Below are 7,092 nucleotides of genomic sequence, written 5' to 3' on the forward strand. Positions count from 1 at the left end.
TGAAAAGATGCTAATCAGCAACGTGAAAACATATGAAAATACACAGGACACTGGTAAAGGTGAACATAGACTTAGAAAACTGTAACTCTGTATTAGGATTGTGTGTTACCCCCTCAAATATATAGAAGTTAAAGGAAAGGAGTAGTACAAATAGCTACTGTAACTATATTCTGAGTGGATTTGGGGGGGTGTGTGTGTGTGTATGTATTCCATATTTGAAAAAAACATGCAGTGTGGAAATGTGCAGCATTTTATGTGAGTACGTAGGCATATATTATCTGACAGAACACGTGAAGTCCTTAATCAGGTAAGACATTATCAATAAGGAGATGATTTTATGAGAGAATATTTGTAAATTTGAGCATGTGATTTTTCCCCATCTCAGTGACTGCCTCTGGGTACCTGACTCCTAATGAAGTCACTGGGAAAACTGCTTATCCGGGGATTTCCAGCGAGGCTGAGGATCTTTTTACTCCAGCTGACTAAAAATCCTCTTGATCCTGGTGAAGTTGACTCAGTTTATACTGGGGTTGGGCCTGGGTAAAAGGTGTCAGCCAGCCTCAGTATTGAGGAGAGGTATTTAAGGACAGGAACATGAAGGCAGAAGCAAATAAGATTGTCAAGTCTGTCTGGTGACAGCAGCCCATCATTTTCCAGTCTGACCCTGGGCCACTATGTGTCCAGCCAGAGAAGCCGAGCCTGCCAGGATGGGTGCCTGCTGAAGGCGGCTGTCTTGCTGCACCCAGCACTGTGGTTATGGGTGTGGACAGTGGAGCCAGTGTCTGAGTCTGTAATCCCAGCTCCAGCTCCTGCTGCCTGTATGGCCTTGTGTCACTGTGTCCTGATCTCCTAGGCCAAGGATTGGAAACCTCTCATCGGGATTGCTTTGGAAATTAGGAACCATAAGATCTTAGGAAGCTCTTGCACATCCCTCCCTATGTGGGGGCAGTTTTCTTCTGGCCACCCAGAGAGTGCTCATTGGCGTGTACACACACACACGCCTGCAGAGTGACGTTAAATAAGGACTATGGGGTGGGATCAGAAGAGGACATGCCTGAGGACATCCCTAGAAATACATGCTAGAATCATCCGCACTGGGCAGGTGGGGGGAGAGAGACAGGCCTTGAGAGACCCAAGTGCTGCCGAAAGGCAAGTCCGTGTGCCCAACGCACAGTGAGGCCAAACGATACCAAATCGCCGGAGTTGGGAACAGAGAAATGTTTATTGCAGGGCCATGCAAGGAGACGGGTGGCTCATGCCTTAAAAAAAACCCCAAACTCCCTGAAAGCTTTCAGCAAAGCCCTTTTATAGGAAAGGTGAGGGAGGGGCGTGGTTAGTTGTTGCAGACTTCTTGGTGTCAGATCCTTTGTTCCTGAGGTCAGGTCATAGGTCACGATGTGCCTTTAAACCTCCACCAAAACAAATGTTACTCTCTGTTCTGCAAGAAAGGGGAAGGTCCCAAGGCACAGCTTTCACCCTTCGAGGTCCAGGCCTGGCTGAGAGAAGGGGGTCCCTGCGTGGGGGGCGGGGGCGGGTTACCCTGCCCCGGAGCGTTCGTCCAGCACCCAGTCTGGGTCCTCCCGCCAGTGCCCAGGCCCGGCTGAAGAGGCAGATCTCAGATGGCGGCTCCCTCAGGACCAAGTCCCCAGACCCTGCCCAGCCGTCATCGCTGAGGGAGCCAGGCACCCAGCACCCAGCTGGCCCTCAGGCTCCTCAGGTCCCCCAGACTGTGTCCCATGCAGCCTGCCGCTGCCATTAGGTCGCAGAGGCAGGGATGGGGGAGAGGTTGGTTCACCGACTCCTCAGGGCCTGGGCCCGGCCAGTGGGCGGTCGTGGAGAGGGCTCTGGAGCCCTGCAGGACACACCCCCAGCCTGTTCCCTGGGCCCCCAAGCTCACCCGCCAGCCCGAGGGCGGGGAGCTGGAGGGCCCCAGGGAGAAGGCCGGAATCTGCCTCTTACCTCACTCTCCACCTGACGACCACCACTCCCCCGACCATTGGTTCAATGCCCCCGCTAAGGGTCGCTCATTGACAGTTGCTCACTTGGGGGCGGGGCCCACTGTAGCGCCGACCAATGGCTGAGCACGACCTCTAACGCGGCTCTAACAGTCCCGCATTAACGGTCTCCTGGTAACTGTTGCCTGGTAACAGCGTGGGGGAGGTGGGTAACGCTCGCAGCAATGGCCGAGTGCTAAGGGATGCACACTGCAGCACGCTATTACACAAGGACTTATCCAGGATGGAGAACAGGTAAGAATGAGGAGTTGAATCTGGAACCCAGGTCTGTCTCCTCAAAGCTGCGCACAGACCCTCCCCGGGAGTGGTGGAGAGGGCTGTGTGGTGTGACTGTATGAGATATGGGGTTGCGTGGAGGAGGGGTGAGCCGTCAGCAGCCCAGAGGGCTTTGTGTGGAGGTGTTGTCTGAGGAGGGGATTCAAGTAAGCGGCCCCCAGGAAGTGAAGTCACCTCCTTGGCAACAGAGCCCAACAGAACTCGGAGCCCCGGGAGCCAGGCACACACGCTCTAGCGACAGCCCCACAGTCCGCTCACTTGGCTGGAGACGCTTCATAGAGACGGATGTTCTCCTGCTGTGTCCTGACTTCCCAGGGCTTCTGCTTCAGGAAACCCCTGAGTGGGAGGTTTCTCAGATGCATTAGACGGTTCAATACTTAACCTGGACGACTCTGGTCCTTTACCAGGACGTCACCTAAGGGACACGAGGTGGCCTAGAGCAGGTCAGTCCAGGCCCGGCCACCTCTGGGAGCCCTCCCTGGGCAGCCTCACGTCCCCGCATCTCCATGTGGGGGGAAGGGGGACTTGAGGGGAGGTTTCCCCTCTGGGCAGGAACGGGTGGATGGGAACTTGGTCAGCTGGTGGTCCTGTCATAATCACACTCAAGCACAAGGGTGAGAGAGGATTCCTGAGGTGCCTCTTATCTGTGCCAATGCGGATCCAAGGCCCTCAGGTTGTCATCTTTTTTCCCTCTTTGTTGGAGGTCTGTGCAGCGAGTGGTGTGCGTGTGTCTGGAGTGGAGATGGCCGGTGGGTCTGAGGAGCAGCGCAGGCGGCAGACAGGGCTCTGAGCTTTCCGCCTGGCTGCCGGGCACTGTGTTCACAGGGCTCCACACAGGAGATCGGACAGGAGCCGGTCCATGGCGCCCCCTGCTCCGTCTCCCTGCAGGAGGGGCAGGAGCCCCACACCAGCACCAGAGCCCAGGGCAGGCTCAGGGTGAGTGCCAGCGAGGAGGAGACTCCACACCCAGGAGGCCCCAGAGCCGCCCTGCCCCTCCCCTGGGTCCCTCCTGGCGTCCTGCTCCCAAAGGAATCTGGGCCCCCATCTCCTCTCCCACCCGCCCTCACGGCCCAGGCTCTGCCTTGTCCAGATGCAAAGTCACTATCCACATATATGTGCGAATCTCAGAAAGACTTTCATAGGATTCCACTACATTTTTTTTTTAATTTATTTATTTTTGGCTGCGGTGGGTCTTCGTTGCTGCGTGCGGGCTTTCTCTAGTTGAAGCAAGCAGGGGCTACTCTTCGTTGCAGTCCTCGCAGGCTCTAGAGCGCAGGCTCGGTAGTTGGTGGCGCATGGGCTTAGTTGTTCCTCAGCATGTGGGATCTTCCCGGACCAGGGCTCGAACCCGTGTTCCCTGCATTGGCAGGCAGATTCTTAACCACTGCACCACCAGGGAAGCCCCCACTTAATGTTAAGTCAAGTTTGTTTCTGCATTTTTCTACAGATTTTCCTCTTTTAGCTCCATCCTCAGGTGTCCATGTTGGCCTGACTAACCTGATCCCTCCCACCCTAGGGAGACTCTGTGTTCTCATCCCCAGAATGGGATGTTTCGATAACAATCACAGGGATGATGCAGTTAATACAGGGGGAACTGTCAATACTGTGCTACAAACTGCCCTGAGATAGTAACACATGTAACCATCGCCCACCGCCAATTCTACTCGTGAAGCCAGAACCTTTATTCTGCTGAGGGCACTCCTGTCCCACCTCTTGCCACAAGTCCCTGAGGCTTGGGGATTCGGTCTCAGCTGCAGCCCCAGCCCTCCTGGTGTCCTTGGTGCTGCCTCTGACTCATGTCCCTGCTCTGTTCCACCCCAGGGGGAAAACGTGTCCACAGGGGACAGGAATGAGACCTGTGTGGTGTGGAGCGTCCAGGCGGGCAGGCTGGAGAAGCTGGTGGGAAAACTGGTGCCTGCTTTCCTGGGCGGGGACCCCTCCGACCTCCCCACATTCCTGGGCTCCTACAGGGCTTTCCCTACCTCCCAGCAGATGCTGGACCTTCCCTTCACAAGGTGAGCACTCTGCCCCTTATGGGACATTGGTGACTCGGCCACCTACTAGCTGTGACATGGGGGAATGTCACTCCACCTCTCTGAGCCTCAGTTGGCCCCTCTGCACAATAGGGTAAAGAGAGGACCAGCCCCCTACGGTGACTGTCGGGACCAGCGGGTCTTTCATGGAAAGTGCTTTCTGGGGACCTGGCCTGTGGAAAGGTCTGCTGGAGGGGCCGTGGTTGTGCTAATTCCTCATGTCCCTCCTCCCCATGAGGAAGCCTCTGCCTCAGTTGTCACTGTGCCTCTGACCTTGGGATGAACTCTCTTCCCAGTTGAATGGTGATGGGTGATTCCATTAGGGGTGCCCTGTCCTGGGTGGGTGAGAGCAAGGGTTCCTGGGAGTGAGCAGTGGGGCCCCAGGCCACTCAGATGGGGCTGGTGGGGCTCATTCATTCTTCACATATAGAGGAAGGCCACTAGGTGCAGGCACTTTTCTAGGAACAACCATTATTTAATGCATCGAGGAGACATCAGTCCTGCCCTCCAGGGCTTCCGTTCTACCACGGTCACACTGTCACACCAGCTATCATATCCAGGTGTGTCCTCAGGACAGTCCATGTGACGCCTCCTGGCCTTCTCTAGATATGGATGCATCCTCCCTTACTCTGATGAGGACAGTGGACCCCTGCACCAGCTGAAAGTGTGAGTGGGCTTTGGTTCAAGAGGGAGGGACTCCCTTCTCCAAAGAATTGCATGGAGATGTGGGGTCTGTGGATGGGCAGGGCTGGCAGAACCCTGGATCCCACACATCTGATGGTTCGTGCTGAGGGCAGAGGTCTGAGGGCTCCTCCTGGAAAAGAGGAAAGGAGTCCAAGAGCGCTGCGGACGGGGCTGCGGTGTGAGGAGCATCCGGGAGGTCAGAGGTCAGAGTCAGCCCCTAAGAGAGTCCACACCCGTCCCCTCTCCATCCCAGCCCTGCCTCTACACCCCATTCTGGGACCCAGAACACAAGGTGTGGAGAGAATCCGGCTCACTGTCTGGTGGACCGTTAGCAGGGGTGCTCAGCAGTGGTACAAGTCCATTTTTAATATTTTTTTATTACATATACGAAATTGTTTTCTATGATATAAAGTTCACTTAAAATAAAATTTAATAGTTTGATTATTTTAAATTGTACATGTAAATGGCAGTAAGTACATTCACAATGTTACATAACCCCCTCTAACATCTATTCGAGAACATTTGTACCCTTTTGGTCGCTGAATAATTTTCAATTCCAGGAACACACCACATTTGGTTTTCCTCACATCTGTTGATGGCCATTAGGATTGTTTTACCTTTGGGCTCTTGTGAATAGTGGTGCTCTGAATACTTGTGTACCAGCATTTGAATGTCTGTATTCACTTCTTTTGGGTATTGATTGATCTAGGAGTGGAATTTTGGGGTTGACTAAAAACTGTATGCCTGTCCTTTTGAGGATCTGCTCAAGTCTTGTATACAGTGGTTTTTACCATTTGACAATCCCCCAGAATTTAGGTGTACTATTCACTTCTTCATCTATGTTGCAATTTCCTCTCTCTCTCTCTCTCTCTCTATCTATCTTTCTCTCTCTCCCAGGTCCCTCACTCTGGGGAAGAAGCCTGTACATTGTGAGTTGCTAACTGAAGAGGCCCCCGTGGCCTGGCACCAAGGGAGACCAGCAGACAGGGGAGCACCTGGGTCCTGACTCAATTGAGTCCACAGCCCCAAACCCCTGGGAGACGCTGGCAGAACCCTTCAGCTGAGTCCTGTTCAATTCCTGGCCTCCAGATAGTGTGAGATAATGTTTCTTGCTTAAGCCACTAAGAGTGGCTAATGTTGTCACACACAGTGGATCACTCACACAGCCATCAAGCACCAGGCCCTGGCCCTGCCCTCCCTACTGTCCCCTACTATCCTCCCAAGCTCCCACCAGCCATACTGGCCCCCTTCTGACTTCCTCTATGGCCAAACACATTCAGCTTCTATGTTTCCACACACTCGTGCCTTCTTCTAGGCTAATTCTCCCCAGATGTGTGCAGGGCTGGCTCTTTCTCGTCTCACTGCTGGGAACAGACATGTCACCTCAATGCAGCCTTTCTAGACCCCCTCGCCTAGTGGACCCCAGGACGCTGTTGTGGCACCCTGCTGTTTTTTTATATAGAACTTGCTGTTTTCTTTCTTTTGTTTCTGTATTCGTGGTTTTGTCTATTTTCCCTTCTAGACTGTGAGCTGCTAGAGGGCAGGGACCCTGGTGGTTCTTTTCATCATGGCCCCCATTTGAGGGCTCAGGGCACAGCTGGTGAATGAATAGATAAGAGGCTCCATCCCGCCACTAACAAGCTCAGATGTTAGAGATGGATGCTAATAAGAGGAGGTACAGGCTAGGTCAGGGGCAGGGGAATGTTCAGGAGTCCAGGGGACACTCTCCTGGCCCCAGTTGCTCCAGTAGAGCACACTGGACACATCATTCCCCCTGATGGGAACCACTCATTACTACACAACAAGCAGGGAAACCACAGCACAAAACATACCTTTGTTTCAGAGAATTCAGGGCATCAACATTCCTTGGGCCCTGTTGGGGGGGCAATGTGACAGGATCAGTAGGAACCAGGGGCTTTGAGAGTGACCTTGGAAGCTTCCCTCAACCTTCTCTTGTCCACATTGGCCGTGGGGTGTCCAGTTCCCTTACAAGGACTCCTCAGCACAGCCAGTGCAATGGTTCTTGCCTCAATTTCAAATGAGGCCCCTGATGGTCTAACAAGGGGGACTTTCATTTCATCCAA

General features: G+C 53.8%; 1 long non-coding RNA gene across 1 annotated transcript; it reads left to right on the forward strand.

Annotated features, from left to right (window-relative positions):
* Positions 1–2,938: 2,938 nt before the first annotated feature.
* Positions 2,939–5,459, forward strand: LOC133085139 (uncharacterized). The gene is made up of 2 exons (XR_009699532.1): positions 2,939–3,227; positions 4,113–5,459. It is a non-coding gene; the product is annotated as an uncharacterized LOC133085139 (long non-coding RNA).
* Positions 5,460–7,092: the final 1,633 nt, after the last annotated feature.

This window comes from Eubalaena glacialis, chromosome 1 (assembly GCF_028564815.1).
Source record: "Eubalaena glacialis isolate mEubGla1 chromosome 1, mEubGla1.1.hap2.+ XY, whole genome shotgun sequence".
NCBI classification, from domain to species: domain Eukaryota; kingdom Metazoa; phylum Chordata; class Mammalia; order Artiodactyla; family Balaenidae; genus Eubalaena; species Eubalaena glacialis.